Source organism: Alexandromys fortis, unplaced genomic scaffold, assembly GCF_014885135.2.
Source record: "Alexandromys fortis isolate MF-2015 unplaced genomic scaffold, M_Fortis_MF-2015_v1.1 scaffold_62, whole genome shotgun sequence".
NCBI classification, from domain to species: Eukaryota; Metazoa; Chordata; class Mammalia; order Rodentia; family Cricetidae; genus Alexandromys; species Alexandromys fortis.
In genome coordinates this window covers 498736-524915 of record NW_026067942.1, presented here as the reverse complement: position 1 = coordinate 524915, position 26180 = coordinate 498736, and the positions used below count along the sequence as shown (strand labels likewise).

At 44.7% G+C, this 26180-nt stretch overlaps 1 pseudogene; it reads left to right on the top strand.

The window, feature by feature from the left end:
- Positions 1-1040: 1040 nt before the first annotated feature.
- Positions 1041-1395, top strand: LOC126505328 (cytochrome b-c1 complex subunit 6, mitochondrial-like; annotated as a pseudogene).
- Positions 1396-26180: the final 24785 nt, after the last annotated feature.

The following is a 26180-nucleotide window of genomic DNA, read 5'->3' as shown; positions in this document are numbered from 1 at the left end:
GCATAGGGTTTCCCCTTTCCCCTTTATAAACTACGATTTTCCTATGTGCCATGTCTGTCTCCTCTCTATCCAGAAGCAGCCCCCTTTCCCTCCAGAGCAAATATCATTTATCCTCTCCCTTGTTCCCTTCCCCCTCTCCCCCATCTCCCATCTCCTGTCATTGTCCCTTATTCCCTGCCCTTTGTTCCTCTGGGGTAAATAAAATCCCCTTTGTGCCGAGAACTTGGTCTTGTGGTATCTAGTGACAATATCTGTCCTTTTTACTTAGGGAAGGAAGCTTCTGAGCAACATGTTACTATGTCAGCACAAGTTCTGGATGCCTCTCAAGACTGCATTCATGGAAAACAACATTTAAAAATCTTTTCTTGACCCAAAGCTGTCTTTATCTTATCATTCATGAACAAGAATTTGATTGGATGATAAAATATATTTTCATATTAATTTGCTCTTAAATAGTTAAAGACATTTTTGCATGGAAAGGTTTGGGAATTGGGGTCAAGGGGACACTGATATTGATTGTCCTTTGGGTAAGAGCTCTATTAGAAGAGCCATTAGCATATTGGCAGAGAGATGGTTCTGAGGAGAGTTCAGGCCTATGTGGGAAAATGGGGGGCTCCATTCCTACAGGTTGCAGAGGCAGTAGGGGGATCAAAACCAGGTGATCGAGGAGTAGTCTGTAGTAGGCACTTGTAGTCAGGCTGTCTTTGAATTAACTATAAGGATGGGGAGGAGAAGGTTCTAGGAAAACAGCTTACCTCAGTTCTCTGGGAACCAAATTACAGTGGTTTGGAGAAGTACCACGGTTCACCCGAAATGGAGGAGCTTTACAAAATGGCGTTGCCCTAACTAACGTTTATTTTATTTGTTTTTGCATGCTTCTCGCATATTCTTTATCTAATAAATATATATATATATATATGTATATATATACATATATAATGAGATTTATGATTTTAGCCATTTCTGTGTACAATTCAGTTACAAAAAGTAACACTTGTAATCCACACTGCAGGGTAAGAACCACCACTACTGTCTCTAGAATGGCCTTATTCTATCATGCGGGAACACTGCAGCTTTATCCTGAAGTCGGAGTAGGTACCGCTGTTTACCCTGAGCGGCATCCTGACGTGGGACTAGAGGACAAACGAAAGATAGTTACCGAACCCAGAGACCCCAAAGGGGAAGAAGAGGAAGAATTAGTGGACCCCCAACAACAGCGAGAGAGCAATGTGAGCAGCTGCAGCAGCGTGTAAAGGCCTGGGAGCGGCTAGAGCTTTGCGATGAATGTGGTCTTCCCGATCACAGCCGGAAGAGGGCTGTACAGAGGAGCGCTCTGACATCTTGTGTGCCTGGGACCACTATGCCGCCCACAAACTCTTGAGCAGCTTAAAGTAAACACGGATTCTTCCGCATCAGTCTTGCCCTAGGGCGCCAGGAAAAGTTCCTTGTGCTTTCGAACCATTTGTTTCTAATGTGTATCGTTAAGTTCTTGAGAGCCTCATTAATTATGGCAAGTAGCTTCTCTTCCATGTAATTAGCAATGATTCCACCTTAATAAACTGACCTGCACCGGGCGGTGGTTGCGCACGCCTTTAATCCCAGCACTCGGGGGGGGCAGAGACAGGTGGATCTCTGTGCGCTCGAGGCCAGCCTGGGCTACAAGAGCTAGTTCCAGGACAGCCAGGGTTTTACACAGAGAAACTATGTCTTGAAGAAAAAAAAAAAAAACCCAAACAAACAAAAACAGAAAACAAATAAACTAATCTGCAGGGGGGAAAAAAAGAACACGGTAACTGCTGTACAGTAATTCCTGACTCTTCCTCTCTCTGCTGCCTGCTGACCACTCTTGTGCTTCTATGAGTCTACCCGGTCTTCATTCCTCAGGAAAACGACACCACGCACTCTTATTTCACCTACTATCGATCTTTCAAGGTTTGTCCATGGCGTAGTTAGCACCTATGAGAATTGTATTCCTTTGTAAGGTAGACTAACACTCCGCTGTAAGCCTACGCTGCAGTTTGCTTCCCTGTTCACTTGCTGGTAGACAGCCGGGCTGCTTCCCCGTTGTGGTTATCGTGACTATTGCTGTGAACACCAGTGCACTTTCTGGTTCCTGGATTTGACTCGCTGGGAATATACCTAGAAGTGGACTTGCTGACTCAGGCAGTGATTCTGCGTTTAGCTTTAGGAAGAATTGCCAAACTGTGATCCACAAAGACTGTCCAGTTTTACATTCTGGCAACATATTGAGGTTTTATTTCTTTATAGGCGCATAGATGTTTATTTCCCCCTTTAAAATAACAGCCATTCTAATAGACACAAAGTAGTGACATGGTGTAGGGATTTTTGACACAGTATCCCCGTGCAGCACATGTTAGCCTAGAACTACGTAGGCCAGACTTCTTGCCTCTGCTTCCTGAGTGCTGAGTTCCCAAGCGTGCGCTGCTATACCTGATTTCATGGTGTTTTCGTTTGGTTTCCCTAGTGTCAGATGATGCTGGGCTCCTTTTGTGCGCGATTGGCCATCCGTGCATCTTCTTGAGTGAATTGTCCGTTCACGCTCATTGTCTACCTAGGTTGGCCTCTCATTGCTGAGACTTAAGATTTGTTCACATATTTTGGATATTAATCTTATATGATACGTGACTTATAGGCATTTACTCCTATTCTATTGGTTGTCTTTTAGCTCTAGAATGTGGCATTTGATACGCAAAAGAGCTTTATTTAATGAAAACTGTCCGTCTATAAAACTACTTTCTGATTTATTATCATGGAGGCTATCCCCCACAGTTCTCTTTCTTTTAGTAGTGTTAGCTCTTACATCTGAGTCTTTGATTTATTTTGCAGCAGCTGTTTGTTTATATAAAGATCCAAATGAACTCTTTTATATGTGGATATCCGGCTTTCCTATACATTTATCTGCTGTCCTGTTTATTCCCCTGTTCAGTGGTCACAACACCCTCTCAAAAATCAGCTGATGCTATCTGTCCTGCTCTCTTGTTGGTTTGTTTAACGGTGGTGAGGATTAAATGCAGGACCTCGTGGACGTCAGGGCGCTGATCTGTCCCTCAGTTATCGCATTGGCTGCTTTCCTATTGCTGTAAGGAAGCACCATGACCAAAGCAACTTATAAAATAAAGCGTTTAATTGGGCTTCATGGTTTCAGAGGATTATGAAAGAATTATTCATCTCGTAAGTGGGCATCATATCATATTGGTGTATTAGCTAAACTTTAAAAAGTTGAACTTGTGACTTTTCAAGAACCTTTGTTGTTAGAATTTCTCCTTTTTATAACATTACATTCTTGTCTTGGGAAAGCTGTGTGTTTTTCTTATCTTTTAAATCATTTTTTAAATATTATTTTCTCTTTTTATCGGAGTTTCTGGATGTTTATAACTCTATATTTTATCTTTTTGGTTTGTTTATATGTTTTGTTCATCCATATTGGAATATTCTCTTAAGTGAGTGTTGCTCTTGGTGTTTTGAAACAAAGATATTAAAGTATTGCCTAAAAGGTCTGTGTGAGATCAACAATTGTCTCTTCTGCTCTTCCTTGTAGGATAATAAAATAATAAGCTCTTTTTTAAATTCAAGCGTCACTATGAGATATTTTCCTCCCTGCCCCCTCCATTTAGATGTCAATCTCCTGAAGTCTAGAAACCCGTGTTCTGTTCCCATTCTCTTCAATGTCTGTCTTTATGCTGCTGTAAGGACGAATTAATGTTTACTGGTTTGGTGCTGCAATACCAGAACAGAAGTAGAAACTCAAACCATTGCTCTTTTCTATTGAAACAAGAAGTGTGGAAATTCCCACCTGAACCGATTGGCCCTTTTTCAGATACAGGGCTGCCTTCAAAATGAATTTAATGCATATATGTACCTCAGAAACCACCAGCTGCTTCTCCTGCTTTCTTTTTTTGCAGTTCACCTGGGCACCTTCCTGGGGCTTTGGCTCTAGCTGACCCTTAGTGTGGTTTGGCTGATCAGTCCTAGTTTCTTCTCCCATCCCAGCTCTTCCAGATGAAAGAAAACTGCTGGTTAGCCGAAATGGAAACTTCGTTTTTTTATTCAGAGGCTAACACAGGGTGTGATGCATACTTTGATTCCTGTTTTTTTTTTTTTTAAAGATGAAAGAAAAAAAGAAGCCTTAATGAAGAAGAGAGAGTTGCTTAGGAAATGTCCTTCCTGTTAGCCAGAAGGAGAAGTCTTATTTTGCATTCCAGATGTAGAACTAAACCCTAGCTAAGAAATTGAATAATGTATTTTCATTTCTTTACAAGAAAGTGCCTGTTGTTTGTAAATATGATAGATGGTCTGGGAGGCCGAGAAGCTAGCTATGCTCTGCCAGGCGTCTGAGGAAGCCAGAACGTCTACAGAGGCAGAGGAGGCGAAGGCCCGGTTTTTCAGGAACATGGAACTGGATTGGTGGGAAAGACACAAACCAAGAACTGACACATCCTGCTTAACACATGAAGCCACTTGTCTCCAAAAGTATCCACTTGAACCAGCCCTTTTCCCTTACCTGTGAAATACACACAACAATGTCTAGATTAGGAGAGATGACCTCTAAGATCATGTAGCGAGCTTTACAAACTTAGAAAGTTGCCTTTCAATCAAAGCTGGTCAACCAAAGCCTCTAGGACAACAGGCCTCAACCTGTAGATAGAAACTCCTTTGGGGGGGTGTTTACCTCTTTCATAGGGATCACCTAAGACCAGCCTACACATCAGATATCTACATTACCATTCAAACAGTAGAAAAATTACAGTTATGAAGTAGCAACAAAATTAATTTTATGCTAGGGGTCATCACAACATGACACATTGATTAAAGGGAAGGTGGAGAAGACCTGCCCTAGAAGACCATTATAGGGAAGTATTAACTGGACCAGTAAAAGCCTCTGCAAGCAGGTGCACAGGGATTTTCATGGTAGGGGAGGCATATGCAAGACGGGAGATTTTTGGAAGAACATCACATGCTATTTTACTGTGCTCCAATCTGTAGACAAACCAAAGCATTTATTCATCGATAATCACAACATCCCTTTGCTCTGTTTTGTTAAACATTTATTTAAGTGTGTGTGCGTGTGTGGCTGTCTGTTGTGTGTGTGTGTGTGTGTGTGTGTGCGCGCGCGCGTATGTATGTGTGTCCATGTGCACTCATCCGCGCACATCCTTGCATGTGTATCTATGTAGGTAACCCATATGCTGTGGTACATGCATGGAGGTTAGAAGACAACTTGTGTGCATTGGTTCTGTCCTTCCACCCTGTGGTTGCTCAGGTTGCCTGGAATTAAACACCTTCACCTGCTGAACCCTCTTGCCAGCCCCTTTGAGAAATTTTGATACGCCCCTCTGAAGACATTCCTGAGGCAGGCTTCCGAGCATGGCATCTTTCCAGAGTCTGCCTCCTACATGTGGGATTTTTACATAAGCTTGCCTGTCAGGCGACTCTGGTTATTGTATTCAGTGTCTGTTCCTGTGCAGCTTTGTAAATGGACAGGCTGGCCGTATTTGATGCTGGCTTCTAGGACTCTCTTTGGTACTCCCTTGGCCCTGTTCTCTGTCGCTTTCTGGCCAAGCTCATGTTTTAGAATGTGCTAGTCCAAGACCCAGTGTCCAGGTCAATGGTAAGATGCCGCCTCCTTCACCTGTGCTGTGATTTGATGGGAAGAGAATCGAAACTGCACTATGGGTGGATTCGCTGGATCAGGGTCTGTGAGTGTTGCCCGTTATAGAGTGTTCAGAGTTTGTTTTCCAGAGATGCGGTTAGGTCAGAGAGCAGAGTGTTAGCACAGGCGCTCATGAGTTTATGATCCCAAGGGATTGGTAGCCTCAGACTGTCTCTAGGGCAGAGGCTCATGTCTCGGGTCAACAGATCTTTGTGACAATCTGAAGAGCCTTGTTTTTTCTGTCCTTGACGGGAGCTGCTGTTTTGTTGTTTGCGAGCGCCTGAGATCAAGCCTTGGGTATGATATCCGAGCTCTGACTACTCAGCTACCCCTGCGGCCCAGCTGCTACTTTCCACTCTCAACCCTCGCTGGCCTCTTTTCTCTTAGCCCAGTCTTTTTGTAAACACGATGTAAAGCAATCAGTTAGCTGCCACATTTCAGTACTCCCGTCTCTTAACTTTGAGAGCCTTCTTTCTAATTAGACCTCATCTGCAGGAAAACTGCACCCTCAGCCTGCTTTTCCCTGCCTTTGCCGAACTTTGTCTCATTGATTCCCTCCAAACATTCTGCCTTCTAGCTGAACTGAGCTATTATCTGCTCCGAACACACCCAGAATCTAACTGTTCTCTTTTCCTGGGCGATTCTGCAATCAGAAGGCCCTTCCTGCCCTCTCTGCTTGGAGAAAACCTACCAGTCCTTGAGGGCTTAGTTCATGGTCACTTCATGTCTGAACCTTGTTCGAGGTTCCTGCTGTGGTACGGTCTATTCCCATATTGGCCCATAGTCCTTACCACCCTCTGCCATGTGTTGTTGATATGTCTATGGATTCTATCAAGCAGGGACATGAAATTATGGAACCTTTGACCTCATCACTGGGGCCTGACCCTAGCAGGCCCTCTTCTCGTGTTGGGGGCATGGATCTATATGAACTGAGACCAGCTACTCTCAGTAAGCTGAGGGGAAGTTGTACCTGAAAAAAGAAAGAAAAGAAGGAAGGAAGGAAGGAAGGAAGGAAGGAAGGAGGGAAGAAAGGGAGGAAGGAAAGGAAAGAAAGAGAGAGAGAAAACCCACCAAAAGGTTATTGAAAAAATTGGGGAGTGGGGGGAGGGGGAAAAAGGAGGCGGGGAGGAGGCAGAAATTTTTAATAAAAAAAAATAGAAAAAATGACAATAATTACTGAAGAGGTAGCTAACAAGACTGCTTACTGGTCTTGCAGAAGACTCAGATTCGGTCCCCTGCACCCAATCGTATGGCTCACACTGCTTGTGATCTTCTTTTGAGAGGATATAGGAAGTGGGTGTGGACAAACCCCATAAAGGCAGTGGGACTAGTGACACAGGGAAAGTTAGAAAGAAAAGCAGTTTGTTTGTGAGTATATCCTAAAAATTCAGCAAGTGTCTGAATAGTGCACCACTGTCATCTGTAGCTAAGAGAAATGTGACAATGGCCTTCTTTCCATGCAAGATATAGTTCATAGAACATGGATCGAACCATTGTTTGACTAGTGTTTGACAGCCTCTTTCTAACAATTTAGCTTCCTTATTCAATCCTCTTTCCTTACAGCAAGTGTACTCCCATGCTGTCATTGTCATGGTTGGATACCTTATCAACAGATCATAATTTATTTATTTGATTTTGTATTGATGGACCAGTCTCTGTGTGTTACTTTCTTTAGTTGATTTTAAGTTTTAAAAATTTATATGGGGCTGGAGAGATGGCTCAGAGGTTAAGAGCATTGTCTGCTCTTCCAAAGGTCCTGAGTTCAATTCCCGGCAACCACATGGTGGCTCACAACCATCTGTAATGGGGTCTGGTGCCCTCTTCTGGCCTGCAGGCATACACACTGACAGAATATTGTATACATAATAAATAAATAAATATTTTAAAAAAATTATATGTATTTGCTTGTGCATGTCTCCTTGTGTGTGTGTGTACATTCACACCATGGTGTATACGTTGAGGTCAAAGTGGATTCTAGGGAAAAAAACTCTGGTCTTCAGACTTGGCAGCAAGTGCTCTTACCCTCTGACCCATCTGACCCCTGCTTTCTTTATTTTTTTTAATAAAAATGTTGCCAAATAAATAAATCAAGCAATGTGGCAATGAATAGCATAGAATAAAATACATGATATTCATGTTCTTCTTGTCCCACAAGCTCCTAAAATAAAAATCAGCCAAAGGATTTCTCCTGATATTTTATTTTTCAAACATGCCTTGTAGATGGGAGACTTTGCTACCTCAGATTTCTTATTCTTGTGTATTATATATGCCAACATATGTCCTTCATATCCCAAATTACAAAGAGCCTCCAGATGATTTGTGGGGAAATATTTTACGAGGAGATCAGAAGCCTGTGTTACACCAAACCCCACGCACAAATACCCATAAATGCAATGTACTAGAGAAGGTCTGGTTCACCTGCTGTTGGGTCCAATCAAGGATGACGGTCATTGGAAGGGAGGGAACAAGTCTTGGAATGAACCAAGCATCATTATCAGTTACAAGGTACTCCTGAGAGCGGGTCAAGCCCCAGGTCCACAGTCCGTCAGGTGAATCTGTGCCCGAAGGCATTGATTATCCTGGTCTGTTACTAAATGGGGTGCACTGGTGAACTGTGCAGGCAAATGGAAACTTCAGAACCGTAGGCAATGGTATCATCTAAAAATCCTCTATTGGTCCAGCTGCTTAGGTAAGGGTCCAGTTCTTGGTAGCAGGGTCAGCAACAGTCTTAACAAAACCCCAACACTACCAAACTGGCTGGGAACCAAATATCCAGATCCTCGAGCTTATAAAAGGCATTTTACATGCAAATCATTTCACAGCCCCTAGAGCTAGATTCTAAGAATTCGAAAACCGAAGCACGGTTTCTGCCTTTGAAGCAGCCAGAGCTGGTGGGGGAGAAAATTACCTGGGGCCATGAAGTGAATGACGGCGGCCAGGTTTGCTAGGGACCCTGAGCAGATAGTAAGGGAACTAGGGCAGGAAATGGGGCTCGCCGCCTGCCTGCATTTGTCAACACTGAGTTCTGCGACAGTTGAATCAAGCTTTTTCTGAGTTTGCCAGAAGAGCCTGGAATTTAAACTCAAGATCTGGTTATAAATGTGGGGCTTCTATCTGAAGAGAAACAGATTTACACATTGGTCTAAAGCACAGAAACTGGAGTCGGTGTGTGGTGATTGTTTGTGCTGTAACAAAGAAAGCTTGTCTGAAGACCAGAGTGCAGAGCTAGCCACACTAGTTAGCCATAGAGGTCAGACAGTGGTGGCACACACCGTTAACCCCAGCACTCACGAGATAGAGGCAGACGGATCTCTGTGAGTTCAAGGCTACCCTGGGCTACACGAGACTGAATCAGTCTAAAAGAGAAACGGAGCTCACATCTTTGATCCTAGCACTAGGGAGGTGGAGACAGTTGTGTGGCTGGGTAGAGAGAGGAATATAAGGCAGGAGGAGACAGGCATTTAAGGCATTCAGCATGAGGGCTTGTAGAGACAGGATACCCCACGTGGTCTGAGAATTTCATAGAGGTAAGAACTAGTGGCTGGCTGCTCTGCTTTTCTGATCTTTCAGCTTTCACCCCTAACACCTGACTCCGGGTTTTTATTATTAACACCAATTAGAATTCACGCTACATCAGTAATTAAGCACTGTCCCAGGCATATTACCCACAGGTGGGCTTCTGTGTGCCGTTGGGGTGTCAGGACTCTGAGGACTGCTAAGACAGAGTATGCCTTTCCACATTTCTCCCTTGGTCCTCACTCCTCTCTTTTATGTCTGCCTGACCTGCAGCTCGGCCATGAAGACCCTTTCTGTGGCTCCCGTTGAAAGGTGTGTTTTCTGGCTCCGCGGCGTTCTTATTTTAGAGCCCGCATTTGTTTGTATCTTATTTTAGAAGCTCTTTAGCAGGTCTTTCACAACACGGGTGGTTTCTAAACACACTGTATGCGTGGCATGTTTATTGCATTCTTCCTGCCTGTTTGACTTCATAACAACGAAGATCCTTGTTCTGTTCAGAGCTGCTTCCTCCATTTCCTAAAACAGTCTCTGGCCTGGGCTGTGCGTTTCATAAATGACCACTGAACAAATGAAATGCAAGAAAACGTTAATCCCAACTATTAGCAAAAGAAAAGTGCTTTGAATAGTTGTCTGAATTAATCCATCACCTGACTTTGTATATGGCTGCTGGGGTTCACACTCTGCTCAGACACTTTACTGATGGCTCCATCTCTCTGGCCCTTCTCCAGTTTCCTGGTGTTCCTTCTCTGTCCTCATCTGAATAACCTGACTACATACCCATTACCGCTTAGGTCACCCAGTGCTCTTTTACATCCTCCCACCCCGCCCCAGGGTCTTTTACCATCCTGTAAATTTCCCCCTCCAGAGCAAGGTCTCCTCCTCTACAGCCCCAGACTGGCCTTTCTTTTCTCAGTTTCCAAAGTGCTGACAAGAAGTGTACGGCACTGTGCCTGGCTGGTCCCTTCTTTTGATCTCAAGCCAGATAGGTAGACCAGCTCAGTCTCTTGTGCCTGAGGACCAGTTCCCTTGGACTGATCCCAGGACAAGCCCCAGAGCTCACTGCTCTTACAGAGAAGACACTTGGTAACCTAAGATTGTGCTTGGTGCCTCAGCAGATTGAGGACAATGTTTTATCAAGTGGTTTTTAATTTTTTAAAGTATTTTATTTATTTATCTATTTGTGCTTTATGTGCGCATTTGCCTGTGTGAGGGTGTGCCCCTGGAACTGGAGTTACAGACAGTTGTGAGCCACCATGTGGCTGCCGGGAATGGAACCCGGGTCCTCTGGAAGAGCAGTCAGTGCTCTTAACCACTGAGCCATCTCTCCAGGCCTCTCTCAAGTGGTTTTAAAGAACTTTCCTTGTTTCTTTCGCTGTTTGACTCAGTTCACGCGTTTTCTTGTTTTAACTGGAAATCTGCATGGGGAAGTTACTGGGACGCGTCACAGCCGTCTGGGGCCAGAGGTTTTAGTTTGGCTCTGACCCTAGGATCCTAGATTTCCTGTGGTCTTTTCTCCACCATATGCCCGATGTACTTAGGTTCACCTCTTTGTTTTCACTGACGGCCATCGGGGACCTCTGCAGCTGCGTTCATGGACTCTATTTCTCTTAATTCGCCTGATCCTTTTTACCCCTTTTCAGGGTCACTGCCACTGTCCCCCACAGAAGCTTTACACAGCCCTGGGACCTGTTAGCTCTGCGTCTGGCCCCTGTGACAACCCACTACCTCTCAAATGAACGGATTCATAAACATGTATCTAGGCTAGTTCCTTCCTGCAGCTAAAATGGGATGGCCGTCCTCCACCCATTCTGCAAAGCTGGCTCCTAGACTCCCCCACCCGCCCGCTCCTTCAGTTCTGTATAAGCAGCTGGAGGCTGCGGGGAGTGTGGGGAAGGGAAGAACAGCTTGTCTGAAATTGCCTGAAACCTCCGTCATTAGCATCAGCCACTGCAGCAGATCAACGCGGCCCTAATAGCTAGAATGGTGACCCAGAAAGTCTGCAAAAACACATATTTTTGCCTCCACAACATGATGGGAAAGTGCAGCGACTTCACACTTACGATATTAGACTCAGGTACCCAGTCATCACTGGAGAGTTAATTAGTGTGCACGCTCACACACACACACACACACACACACACACACACACACCAGACAGGCAGAGAAGATGTAAATGCATCTGTTTCTTTTTTTTTTATATTTTATTTATTTATTATGCATACCATATTCTGTCTGTGTGTATTCCTGCAGGCCAGAAGAGGGCACCAGACCTCATTACAGATGGTTGTGAGCCACCATGTGGTTGCCGGGAATTGAACTCAGGAGCTTTGGAAGAGCAGGCAATGCTCTTAACCACTGAGCCATCTCTCCAGCCCCATCTGTTTCTTTTTTAAAACCCCTGAGCTGTACCACCGTGTCTCTCACTGAGATATGGAAGTGTCTCCTGTTCAGGGAGATGCTGGGGGTGGGGAGTACTGGCTGTGCAACCACGAGGAACTGGGTTTGAATCCCCAGCACCCACATAAAAACTAGATGCAGTGGCAGACAAGTTGACCCGATGGCCAGCCAGTGGACCTGAGACGTGACTCTCCAGGCTCAGTAAGATGGACAGCAATAAAGGAGACACTCACCAGGACCTCTGTGCTCTGGGGACTACATGTACAAACATATTCAGAAATTACCCATTTGTCACCCAGAGCTTGTGTCCCACTTACGGCTGAGCACTCTGAACTCACTTGTCTTCCACCATTTGACCCATTGTGAGACCCTGTACTAACCCCAAAGACTCTTCCCTGATGACGGAGAGCTGCACTGTCTATGTCTACAGAGAGGGCACTCAGAGAGCAGTTGACACTATGTTATTATAGCCATGTGATAGTAATAGGCCCACGCCTGGAGTCCACGAGCACCACAGTCATAAACTGGCATGAATTTCCTCCTGTGGAGCTGGCAGGAAGCCCTTTTTAAAAATATAATATTGCTTTATTCCTTGAAAATTTCAATCATATTCTCCTCTTGCTGCTCCATCCAACTCTTCCCAAATGCCCCGTCCAATTTCATCTGCTCTGTGTCTTTTTAAAAATCAAGTCCAATTATCTGTACATTTACTTTAAAAATAATTTTAAAAAGAAAGGGAGTTGTAAAATTATTTCTATTATCCCCTTAGACTCCCCCTAATCAGAGAGTTCAATAAATGTTAACTCACTGTTTCTTGCTGCTCAGTAAGACCCAGTAAATGACACCTCATTTCCTTACCCAAGTGATGAATGGATTTAGGGATTTAATGCTGAAAATGGAGGTCAAGGGGGCCGGAGAGATGGCTTAGCAGTTAAGAGCACTGACTGATCTTCCAGAGGACCTGGGTTCAATTCCCAGAACCCACATGGCAGCTCACAACTGTCTGTAACTCCAGTTCTAGGGGGTCTGACACCTTCACACCAATTCACACAAAGTTAAATAAATTATTAAAAAAGAAAATAGAGGTCAAAATGTCACCTTTGTTACTAACAGGTTGGTGCTGTAGAGTGTTTTCTGTTTCTGGACAAGTGACTTCCTTGTGCCAGACACCAGTAGATGGGCTTACCTAGTTACAGGTGACTGTGGACTGAGGCCAGTCTGTCCCTGAGTGGATGCTCTGTAAACAGAGACTCTGATCTCTGGTCTGGAAGCACAGCATGATTCATGCTCATAACAAATGCGGCAGTCACAGCCAGTCCAGTGTCACCACAGCGGAGGTGACCAAATGTTGTCTGGTTACCAGAAACATCCAGGCACACTGATCACAGTGAATTCACATACATGTACTTCCAGACACTGAACTCACATACATGTACTTCCAGACACTGGACTCATATACATGTACTTACAGACATTGCAGTCACATACATGTACTCCCAGACACTGAACTCATACATGTACTTCCAGACACTGCAGTCACATACATGTACTCCCAGCCCCAAGAGTTAACACATACATACCTGTTAGAAGCCAGCTCTCCTGCAGCCAGCGCCTGCCAGCACAGATCACAAGATGCTTTAAGATTTCCAGACACCACATCCTCCCCCAAACTGGGGTGTCTCATAACCTGTGAGCATGATGAGGGATCTGAATCCTCCAGATCCCTGGCCCTGACTGGAATACTATCTCAAAAATTCCCCTCAGACTCAACCATAGTGACTGGGTGGTGGTGGTGGTGCACACTTTTAATCCCAGCACTTAGGAGGCAGAGGCAGGCGGATCTCTGTGAGTTCAAGGCCAGCTTGATCTACAGAGTGAGTTCCAGAACAGCCAGGGCAGTTGCACAGAGGAACCCTGTCTCGAAAAACAAAACAAAAAAACAAACAAACAAAACAACCCTCAACCAAAATGAACCTTTTTGCTGGCCATCTTTTAGCATTATGGTCTCTATTGCCCTAAGACATTTCCACCCACAGATACCCAACTTAATGTTGAAACATCCTTTGCTATTGTCTACTACTAGTTACGTTTTTTCTCTTATTTTTAATTGTTTTATTATGCTGTTTGTTGTGATAAATGTTTCCATGGCAACATGATCTGAGCTCTGACATAGTGCAATCTCACATGCATTCATGTTCTTCACGATACACTTTTACATACAGAAAGACTAGGTTTGTGCACATCTACACGTTCACATACATGTACATGTGTGTGCATACACAGTGTTGATTTTTAAAAATTAACATCAGAAGCACTGAAACTATAGTGAAAAAAAAACGAGGTGTTTGGAGAACACACATATTTATCATGCAAATGATGTTCTGCATATTCACCGAATTTTAAGGTTGTTTTCTGAATACAAAACCACATTGTATACATTTATAAAGACCTCAGAGAAAATCTGGGCTAATATGAATAGTGTATGAAATTATTATATAGGATTGAAGAGGCGTGCTCTTAGAAACATTTTAATGTTTAAGTTGCTTTTGAGAATTGTTCGCTAGTGAACAATTAAAATGCTGCTGGAATAGATTCAAGGCCAATTAATTTGGATTCAGATTTTTTTTAATTGTAAGAAATCTATGACTGCCAACAAGGGCAATTAATATACTTTTATTTGCGAGCTGAAACAATTCACTGTGAGCCCCCAAGATGTGCATTTTCTAGAATACAGCAATTTAGCTTTCACGTTCACACTGGAAATGTGATTCTAACAATGAACAAACCCAGCAATGGAATGCGGGAAGCACTGCAACATCACAATGGCCTACGCTGTGCTTTGTCATTTTTCATATAAATTCTACAGCTCTTTTGCCCTGTTTCTGGACCTTGATGTATTTGAAACCATTATACAGGTCATAGTTCTGTTCCCTTGGAATGAGCTGATTTATAAATTTCAAGTAATTCACCTGATATTTTTCTATCAACTTGGCTGGTTATTTGTTGAAAGCAATTCACCTGCCCACTATCCTGGCCAAAATCTGACACACTGGAGACAGCGCTGTTAGTCTGTCTTCCTCTGCCATCTTACCCCTGAGTTCCACATCTGGCGGCTGTACCTGTGCCAGTACGTACCCCGTCCTCTGTTCTGCAAAGGCCTTGGGCGAGGCTGGCTCTGTACTAGGGGCCCCCTATCATTCCATAACCTTCCCATGATGTCCTTTAGCCCTGGATTTCCTCGTGTACTACTTTTCTGGGTGATTCTCCCAGACTTAGTTCTGCCAATCTCTCACTTCCATGCAGCCATAATAGCAGTATGCTTGCATGGACTGAACTGTCTCCAAAGGCTCGCATGCACAATGCTTGATCGGCAACACAGAGCCGCTGGGAGTTGGTGGGGCCTTTAAGAGTTGAGGCCCAATGGGATATCCTTGAGTCATGGCTCGTGTAAACCCAAAGGGAATGGTGGGAGTCTCTTCCCTTCCTTCCTTCCTCTCCCATTCTTCCTGACCTTGGAGTTAGAGCTTTTCCTCTTCCACACCCTTTGCCACGGTGCACTGCCTTACCACAGGTCCAAAGCAACACAGCCAGTAAATCTTGGTTTGAAGTCATCAAAGCTGTAATCCAAAATAAACGTTCATTTTCTTTATAAGTTGTAAGTCTGGGTACTTGTCATACTAACAGGAAGCTGACTACAAAGTGATGAACTCCATTCTTGGCTGACAGTATAACACCACTCAGGAAAAAGGCCAGTTCTTTTTTCCAATGGAGGCATTACTTTTGAAAGATATAGTTGTCTACATAAATAGACTTTCCCTATAAGTAATACAATCAATACTAACTATAATAACTTTGATCATTATGATAAGAATACTTGTATTTTTAAAATACAGTCAGTGCTCCATCCCACAACTAAATACATTCCCTACCTTTTGATTATTAAGTGAATCCAAAGCCTCAAGAGACATTTACAGTTCTTTGTCCTAAGCATCCAAGCAAATGAAGAGCAAATACACAAGAAGATGATTAAAAACAGCCTAGTAAACTTGTCATCTACCTTGAAACAAGGCTCTTAGTTAATTGTAGATGCTAACTGAAGATACATTATTGGTAATATAGACCACAAACTTTGTTGAACTGAAATATTTAAGTCAATAAAATATTTGTTCTGCTGAATGTAAGAGATTGTTTTAATATAATTGTACTTACTTAGCAAAAGTGTATGTGTGTGCTCATATCTGTCACGTGTCTATGGGAGTATGTGCATGTGGAAACTAGAGTTTTTGAGAGAGTCTCTCGGTGAACCTGGAGCTCACCAGTTTGGCTACATTGACTGGATGGTATGAATGAGAGGGCTCGTTCATTAGGAACCCAGGCTCTGACAAGAAACGGACAGATATTGCTTCCACATCATCAATCTGTGTGTCCTTCCCTGCCTGGAGGGCACCCACACCACATGGAAAGAAGCAATCATCCTCTCAGGGTACATCTTGTCCCCTTTACAATAACTCTGAACTCCCAGAGGATTCAGCTTTTGGGTTGTATTTCGTTTTGACAAATCACTCAGAAGGCTGCCAGAGATAATAATCTCCCCCCAAGAACCACATATTTCGCATGGCTGCTCTCTCTCTCTCTCTCTCTCTCTCTCTCTCTCTCTCTCTCTCTCTCTCGGCTTTTTTTCAAGACAGGGTTTTTCTGTGGCTTTGGAGCCTGTCCTGGAACTAGCTCTGTAGATCAGGCTGATCTCGAACTCCCAGAAATCCGCCTGCCTCTGCCTCCTGAGTGCTGGGATTAAAGGTGCCACCATCGCCCGGCTTGGCTGCTCTCTTCTTAAAATGGAAGCCTGGAAGTGTGAGTTTGGCATAATGTCTTTTGCTAACTCCACCTCTAAAAGTTAGATATTAATGGAAACAATTCTCTAGCAATTGCTTTCATGCTGGTGCCATGTAATGAATTCCTCTAAACTGAAACTTTCTAATCCTGAGGGAAGATCCTGAAGACCAAGAAGTTCTGAAGGAAGGCTCATTAAGATGCAGGAAGTAGGCAACTGACAAGTCTCAGGAAGTTCCCAAGAGTGAGTAGACGCACAAGCTACCCTCCACCCAATGATATGGAAGCAGTAAACTGAAAAGAGATTCTGCAACCTGTTGAGCGACAAACTGTCCAGATTTCTTGCTTTCATGCTGAGGAGGACTTTCATGGCTGCCGTTGAGTTGTTTCTGTTAGTAATCCTCCATCCATATTCCTTGGAGTATCACAATAAACTCATTGGTTCACCAAGTTGGACTTTGATGGTATTGTTACCAAACAGGACTATTGGTCTGTTGTCAGTTCCCTATATGGGGTGTGAGTAGATATTTGTCTCCCCAGGAATAGTATCACACAAGAGAAGGTGAACTAGAAGCTTCCTCCTTGTAACACTGAGTGAAAAATCAGAATAGCATAAAACAGACTATGGACCAAGGGAGAAGGAAGAGAGGGAGGGAGGGAAGAAGAAAGAGCTTTGGGAATCACAAAACGTGGCAAGATAGCTGAAAATCCCAGAAAAATATGTTATGTCCTTAGCTTCAGCATCTGAAAACTGACATTGCTAGAAGAAAACAGTTAAATACTTAGAGATACAGGCATAGGTCAGGACTTAATGAAAATAATTTTAACAGAAACAATGGAAATATTAGAAAGAATTGTCCAAAGTTACTGCATTAATTAAAAATCTTATGCATGTCCAGGTTGTGGAATCACCCTACATGTGGTGGTTTGAAGGAAAAAGCCCCTAAAGGGAGTGGCACTATTAGGAGATGTCCTTGTTAAAGCAAGTGTGGCATTACTGAAGGAAGTGTGTCACTGTGGAGGCAGGCTTTGAGGCCTCATATATGCTCAAGCCACACTAGATAAGACAGTTCACTTCCTGTTGCCTTTGGATCAGGATATACGGAGGACTCTCAGCTACAGCACCATGTCTGCCTGCACACCGCCATGCTCCCTGCCGTGGCAATAATGGATTGAACCTCTGAACTGTAAGTGAGCCACCCCAATTAAATGTTTTTCTTTATAAGAGTTGGCAGGGTCTTGGTGTCTCTTCATAGCAATAGAAACCCTAAGACACTAGCTGTCAATCAACAAATGATTAGATATAGAAAATGTGTTGTGCATGTGCGTGTATGTGTGTGTATGTGTGTATGTGTGTGTGTGTGTGTGTGTGTGTAGCTGTAAAGAAGAACAAACTAGTGTCATTTGTTGGAAAATGGATGGAGCTAAAGACCATCATGGTAAATGAAAAAGCCAAATAGAGGAAGAGAAACATTGCATGTTTTACTGCACATGCAGGTTCCAGACTTAAAATCTACATAAACACAGGGAGGGAGAGAGTGAGAGAGAGAATGAAAGAGAGAGGACATGAATATAGAAATAGGGCTATTGGAAGGAAGATTTGAAGAAGACAGAAAGAGATAACATGTAAGAGTGGGTAGAAGGGGGTGGATATGAGCAAAAAACCTGATATTTGATATATGTATATAAAGTTATCATAGTGAAGCCCCTCTGTATAATAAATACATGATAATTCAAAATTAATTTCAATGTATTGAAGAAAAGAAAGATAGATAGATAGATAGATAGATGATTGATAGATAGATAGATAGATAGATAGATAGATAGATAGATAGATAGATAGATAGAAGAGCAGCCTGACTTTGGCAGGTGTGCTGGCAGCTATTGTCTGAAGTATAGAAAGGCGCACATGTGTCCCGAGTCCTTCAGTACCCTTCTCCCACCTCTCCTGAGGAACTCTCTGATCGTCCACTCAGGCCTGAACTTCCCCATTGCAGTAATGACTTGAAATGACCAAACATTTCACCCCCTGAAAGATAGCTTCCTTGTCTGTGCAGTGTGTGTTAAACAAACACAGAACTTTGCTGGTCACCTATCAACCCACAGTCATCGAATCCCTTCAGGATTCCCAGCACAGTGACGGATGACACGGAATCCAGCAACTGCCATGCTTACCATCAGAATGGATGCCTTACTTCTCTGCCAATATGATTTCTTGGTGGCTGAATTGTCTGGCTTTCATCACTGTAATTGATCCAGCTTCTTCTGGAAGTTCCACAGTCCCTATGTACGGCACTTTCCACAGTGGGGGTATAAACAGCAATAGAAATTCTTAAGCTGTCGGGGTGACTCAGTGTATAAGGCTGCTTCTTGCTAAGGCCTGAGGACCTGAGTTCAACTCCTGGGACTCATGTGCTGGAATGAGAGAGCTGACGCCTGAAAATTGACCTTTGTCCTCCACACACATGCTGTGGCATCCTTACACACACACACACACACACACACACAATTTTAAAAGCAAGGATCTCCAAAATAACTCTGCTCTATCTCTTCTACCAGCGTCTTAATATGATGAGGCCAAGAAACTTTAATTGAAGTATAGTAAATCCCCGACACAAAGGTACTAAAAAATTTATTGATTGACTAAATGAATTTATTCAAGTACATTCCAAGATTTTAAGAGCAATTCAACTACTTTATCTATCAGCCTTCAGAGTCTCTAGATTCCTGCATTAGGATCCCTGCCAAATTGTGACCTGTGTAACCTGAGGCAAATTCTGAGCTTTTGTTCTGTAACTTCCTTGTTGGATGGTTAGAGACCAGTTACAATGCCTGCATGAGGTTAGTGCCTCCTGAGGACAAAGTGCTGGTGGTAGCCAGCACTTGGGAGGACTCTGGTGTTAACTCTGCCCACCTGTGGGTATTCGTGTCCTTCTCCAATCTTAACCTGAGAGATAGCCAGGGGAAGTAGCCGCGGTCTGTCAGCGTGAGGGAGAAGAGAGGAGACTGACTCAGGGCCCTTTGAAAGGTGACTGTCTGCCTATGGTTCTAGCTCGTTTTCATCTCTCTGGAGGATGCTGAAGCCTAACTTTGGGAGTTGGGAGCCTCACCCAACAGCGCTAGTACCTTTGCTGGAAGCAGAAAGAAAACCTGATGTTCAACTCAAGGACTGAGATTCTACCCTAGGGGCAGGGAGTGGGGACATCGGGATCCAAAGAGAGGATCCCAACAGGAGCAGGTGACGACACGCTGGATGACTTTGAACTGTTATTTATAGCTCAGTGTGTTGGTCACAGCAGTTCCCATGGCAGCTTTCCTTTGGAATTCTCCGGGTTGGGAACAGCAACTTCCAAGTCTCCTTTCTTAAAGAAAACCGAGCCTGACCTTTCCCTGACTATGGTGGAGGCTTGGCCCTAGACGGCCTGGATAAACATCCCTGTATCCTGGCACGGGTCTCTGTCGCCTTCCCTCTCCCTGCTGCAGGGGCTTCTGGGTGTAGAGAAGACTGGAGAAGAAGGGTCAATCCTTAGGTTTGCTCAACAGCCTTATGGGTTCCCGAGCTCAGCCCCAGCAGAAGCGCACATATGGGCTGCATATTAAATTTTTGCTGGGATGGGTGGCTGGGGGAGGGGAAGCAGAGGGATAGATAGCATGGACCTGGAATGTGTGTTTCTAAGGAAAGCCAGCCCTGCCTGTCAGCGTCGTCTCTCCCAGTGACAGCAGGTCTGCACAGAAAGGGCAGACTGAGGAGTCCTGGCAGAGCGGTCCCATCACTTAGGTTTTGCAAAATACTCCCCTAGGTGTCAGAGTCTGGCGGGAAACCCTGTGCCATCACTTCAGCGCCATTAATGTTCCACGGCTGGATTCATCATGCGGCCATCTGCTCTGTGCACTCCTGTTTTTAACTGTGGCGCATCAAAAACAAGATGCTTCAAGAGCATGTCGCATAAAAATGTTCCTGAATACGAATGACTGAGGCACAGGTGACCCGATTCTGTCATTCTGTCATTCCTCAGTAGGAATGGGCCACGCATGACAACAGAGTGGGTGTAGCAAGCCAAGACCAGACAACCTAGAACAGGAAGTGGCCAGTCGACCATAATGAGACGGGAAGGCCCACATGGGGGAGGGGGAAGAAAAAGGAAATGAGAGGAGAGGGTAGGGGAGAAGAGAGAAGAGGGACGAGCACAGGCTATAAGGGTGGGGAAAGGAAGGAAGAACAGGGAAAAGGGAAAAGAAGAGAAGGAAGAATAGAAGCAGGAAGGAAAGGAGGAAGAAAAGAGACTTCACTGAGTCCCATCCACAGGGTTCTGGATATATATATCCAGCAGAAAGATGGGTTTGGGCAGCTTTCAAAGGCCAGGGTGGGACACAGTTGGACGTGGGCTTTACCAGGAAAGCTTGCTCTCAACTCTTCTTCTCTCACTGGCTGCCAAGGACAGTGCTTGAGCGGATCAGGCACCTAATATTTGTTGAAGGATGCCTAGAAGGAAACAAAGCAACAGCCAAAGTGAGTAGGGGCTGGGCAAGCAGGGTTATGGACAAGAAGCACCTATGATAACAGCAACTGTCCTGGAATCCAAGGCAGCAGGACCAGGTAAGTCCAGCCCCTGCCCTCCAGAGGTGGGACCATGTTCTATCCATGTTAACTCCACCCTGCAAGGAGCAAACGTCCAAGTGAACATGGTAGTCTCATGGAAGAAGGTTGACATAGGCTGATACCTATGAGTCCAAGGACTCCAAGCCAGCTTTGGAGTTATCCCCTGGGGGGGGGGGCTATTCATCCGCCATCACAGAGAAGAGACGCTCGTGCCACACAAAGATAATAAATAGGCTTAGAAGACCAGAAAGCAAGAAGGAGTTTGGAAGACCATTTAATCCAACTTCCTTGTCATACAGACATTGGGACACACGAAGCGAATGGCTTACTGAATAGAGTTCAGAGTAGTTTCTCTTTATCCTGTTTGTTTTTCATCTTAATATGGTTTTGCGTTTTGTTTTGTGCCTTTAATAGACTGCAAGCTTCCCCCAGGAAGCTATTTCTGTAATAGTGCTATCTCAGATACACAGGGCACAATTTTACAGGCAGTCACAAACAACGGCTGTTGGCCGGCATGATGGAATGAGGGAGTAAAATAAATGAGAGAAGATATTTTTTTAAAGGGAGACAGAGTTTGCATTGAGATCCTGCATCCCTACCCAACATGAGTCTTTGGAGCTCATCTCCCCGTGCCTCAATGTTGTGGTTCCAGGGGCGATGTTCCGAGTGGAAGCTGTCTCCAGGGCCTGGTAATGGAAACTTAGCGGTGCTGGCCTTGTGGGCTATTACCTCCTGAGACAAGATGGGCAAGCCTGGGCAGAAAGGGTCTTTCCAGTTAAAACATATCAGAACAATTGCATGTGTGAGTTCTGTTAAGGAGGAAACTCCATGTTTGGGAAGGAAAACCCAGCATCGCATCCATACTGGCTAACTGCCCTTGGCGCAGTGCCAGGAAACCAGGAGCACACGTCATGATTACCTGAGGAGTTCTTTGGAGCTTATGCCCAGACTCCATGTTATCCCATTCTAGGGATCAGCCTTGAGTGTATTTATTGTGAAAAAGTCCTCAAGGAACTCTGATGTATGCTCTACTAAATTAACCAACTTCACTTGGAAGGCAGAAATAAACTGGTCATAGCAGAGCACACACCTCTGACCCTAGCACTAGGGAAGCAGAGGCAGGAGGATCACTGACTGCAAGTTCAAAGACAAGGGTCGGCATAGTGAGTTCAAGGTAACTTTATCTAACAAAGCAGAAGAGCGACTCCTGGCCCAGCAAAGCTGAAGTTCCCCATGCTCTGGACCTACTTGGATAACGACCTGGTCAGGCTTAGCGTTTTCCATTTCCTTCTCTTCAGGGGCTACCTCAACACCACAGGACACAGAATAAAAGATAACATTGGCCTTCCTAGGAGGCCTTACTCTCAGAAAGTTCCAGGACAGAGCAGTGCTGATGCTCCAATGTGAAACAAAACAAGCTTACCAGCAGGGGTGCGGCTGAACAGGTGGAAGAGGCCTCGGCTGACAGACTCTGTCTAAGGGTGTGTCCAGATGCACTGTCAACACCCAGGTTCGGTATTAACAACCGTGCCGGTGAGTGCTAGATCAGAGGTGTCAGCTGATAGTCAGGTTTGGGCTAGGGTGTCACCACCTGATGTGAGTGAGTCATGCCCCAGGGCCGGGCCCATTGAGATCCTCGGCCATGCCCACCTCAAGGCCCAGTTTTAATGACACGAGAGCCACTGTTTCACGCTGTTCTCAACGGCCCCATTTGTCCAGGCACCTCTCCATTGTTCCACCCTTTCTCAGTTGCACTGTTGGAGTGACTCGGGTTTCGTTGTATTATTCTCTCATCGCCATGGTTTCCCTTGGTGTGCGGTGATGTCAGTGCTGCCGAGGACACAGCTTCCTCGTCCCCGATCACAGCCTTGTACGCTTGTCTCCGCTCTGTGACACAAACGCTTACTGTCACCAGGCTTCCTTCACATAGACATGTGGCTTCCAGGTGACCGTGGGGATAGGGCACCGAACAGTCTGGAGACCAGGCATGCAGGCTTTGAAGGGTGTTCGGTTCATTGTCATGGAGACGGCCTCACTCACAGCCCTGGGGTCAACTAAAAGGAGATGACAAACATGTCATCTGTCCAAAAGTTTGCTATAGCACACACTGAAAACTTTTAAAGTAAAGCTAAGTAAAAAGAGACAAAGCCCCATTTGTGGGCTGGGACCATAGCTCAGTCAGGACACGGTTTACTCTGTAAGCATTAAGACGTGAGTTTGGTCCCCAAGAGCCATGTAAAAGGAGCTCTGTGGTGTGTGCTTCTCATTCCAGGGCCTGGCGAGGCAGACAGTGGATGGCAAGGGCTCTGTGGCCCACCAACCTTGCTTACTTGGAGAACTCGAGTGCAGGCCAGAGAGAGAACATGCTGCGCGCACACACACGCGCACACACACACTCACACTCCTTAACACATACCGCCATGGCCATCCACCACTAACTAAATGATTGAATACCATGTGTGGGACTCTGGAGATGGCTCTGTGGTCAAAAGGACTTGACACAACTTCCGCTCCCAGCATCCGCATAGCGGCTCGCAATTATCTGTAAGTCCAGTTCCAGGAGATTCTACATCTACCTCTTTATCCCTGGTGGGATAAAGACACATGTGCTGCACATGTGTATGGGCAGGTAAAGCTCTCCTGCCCATAAATTAAAAATAAATCTTCAAAAGAATAAAGAAAAAGCTCACTGGGCATGGTGGCACACGTATTTATCCCAGCATTTGGAAAGTAGAGGGAGGCAGATCTCTATGAGCTGGAGGCTATCCTGGTCTACATGGAAAGTTCCAGGCTAGCTAGGGCTACATAGTGAGGCCCTTTCACAGAACAAACAAAACCAACTGTTTATCCTTCTATATAGAGCACGGAGGGGGGAACCTCAAGATGGAGACCAGGTGTGTGATCATTTTTCCACTCATAAATGCTCAGTTGTAAATTTATGTTTTGCTGCAGCAGCCACAGGGACTGAGTGTTCTGGATGGAGAGGAAGGGATTAAACAAGGACACTTGAAGAAAAAAGAGAGTGTGTGGCTTGAGGTGTGCTCTGCTGTGTGGATCAGAAACACTCTGAAATAAAGGGAGATTAAAGAGAGTGAAATACGGAAATCCTAATGCTGATACAATTCCAAAACTCAGAGCAAAAGGACTCTGCTTTAGGGGCCTCAGGAGCAAAAAAGGACATGAATAGAGTAGACGTCCTTCCTTCCTGAGCCCACCACAGGGCACCATGAAGCTGAGCAGCCTGAGGTGAGGAGGGACTTGCATTTGGATGTCTCTGGGAGGGGGGGGGTATTCCCTGATAGCCAACATGCACGTGTCTTGACTCAGACACTCCCCTTACTGAATTCATTCCTCCTGCTGTGTCCCCAGTGAGTGACTCTCATTCCAACAGGTGACATAAACCACACACAGGAAGCCATTATGGCCTTCCCCCTTTTTCTGACTCCATATCCCACAAATCACCCACACACCGTGTATATATTAAGTTCAACCCCAATACTCGTCTATTAGTCCAAGACAAGTCATCTGGCCACCTAGAAGGTTCCACAGCTTTATAGGAGGTGTACCAACCCAGCTCTCCTTCCCTGGTGTGACCGGAACAGCTCTTGTACTTCAGAAATGGCTGCGTCAGAGCTGCTCTGGGTCTCTGACCTCATCATCTGGCTTCATACTGCCAAGCCCTGTCAACTCCCTGAATGTGGTGTCTCTTCTTGCCCTCTCTCTTCCTCTCCTGTACCTTCCCCTATGTATCTTTTGAAAATGGACATTTCTTTACACTTAAGCCTAAGGGGTCTTCTTTGTGATTGTCTCTGATTTGTCTTTTAATTTTGTGGTCCTGGCATTTAGCACTGTGCTTATTCACACACTAGAGACTCAGAAAATATTTTTAATTTAATGAATGAATGAATGCCAGCCTCTAAGCTTAAGAATAGACCCCCAAAACTTGCCTCTAGTTTTAAACTTTTATTATGGCTACTACCCATCAATATAAAAAAATGCATCTTGACCCTAGTAATATAGCAGGAGGCTCTAAGTCAATGAGGATGCTAGTGTTCATATCTAGACTCTATCATTTTTTTCAGTAATAAGTATTCTTTCTGCAAACTGTTTCTACCCTGTAATCTAAGCCTCCTCCATCCTTCTGAGAGCCAAACTCTCATCTACAAGATTGTTCTCAAGCATGTCAGACATGCTCTACTTTATTGAAACATGCCATTTATCTCCTGGTCTGTATTTAAAAATACAATATTGCTATGTACTCCACAGAGTTCTAGTGAGAGTTGAATGAAGAACTTTACACACAGTGCTTGGCATAGTGCCTGGCACACGGGAAGCACCCCACAGAGGACAGTCACGGCTATTTCTATTGGCTTTAGGTTTCGTTACTGCATTGTGCCGGTCATGGCAAGACTTCTTTACCCTGCGAATGTCTAATGCCCTTTTAAGAGTCTAGAAATGCAGGGACCCCCTTAGAGCAACTTTAAGAGTGTTAGAGACTTCTCAAAGCTGCTGCGTGGAGCTCGTGGCGTATTCACAGGTGGAACCAAGGAAAGCGTACCATAGCTGCGTGCTGCGTCAAAAGAGAACAGGAACAAAAAAATCTGAAGTGTCCTCACAAATAGGCAAGAACTACAGGTATATTTGAATTTCCTGTCTTGCAAAATGTCACTGGATTCAATTGTTCGAATAAAAAAGGCTCGATAGGTTTGACAAGTTCAGCCCAGAGAGCTGCCCCGAACTTCCAATGGTTTGTATCTGCTCATCAGCCGCATCCTGGCCAGCATGTCTGCAGACGGAACTCCAGATGGAGAAAAATCGCGAAGTTGTAGGGATAGAGTTACCTACATTAGCTTCTTTAATAAGTTAATACAGCATAGCAGTGCTTCCCAACCTTCCTAAAGCTGCAGCCCAGTAATACAGTTCCTCCTGCTGTGGTGAGCTCCAACCATAAAATTATCTTTGTTGCCACTTCATAACTGTAATTTTGCTACGGTTACAAATTGCAATGCAAAAATTTGATATGCAAAATAAATTTGCTATGCAGATGGTCTTAGGAGACCCCTGTGAAAAGGTCATTCAACCTCAAGGGGTCACCACCCACAGATTGAGAACCATTGCGACAAAGGAAGGTTTTAAATAAAAAAACTCTTCTTAAGCCTGAAGTCT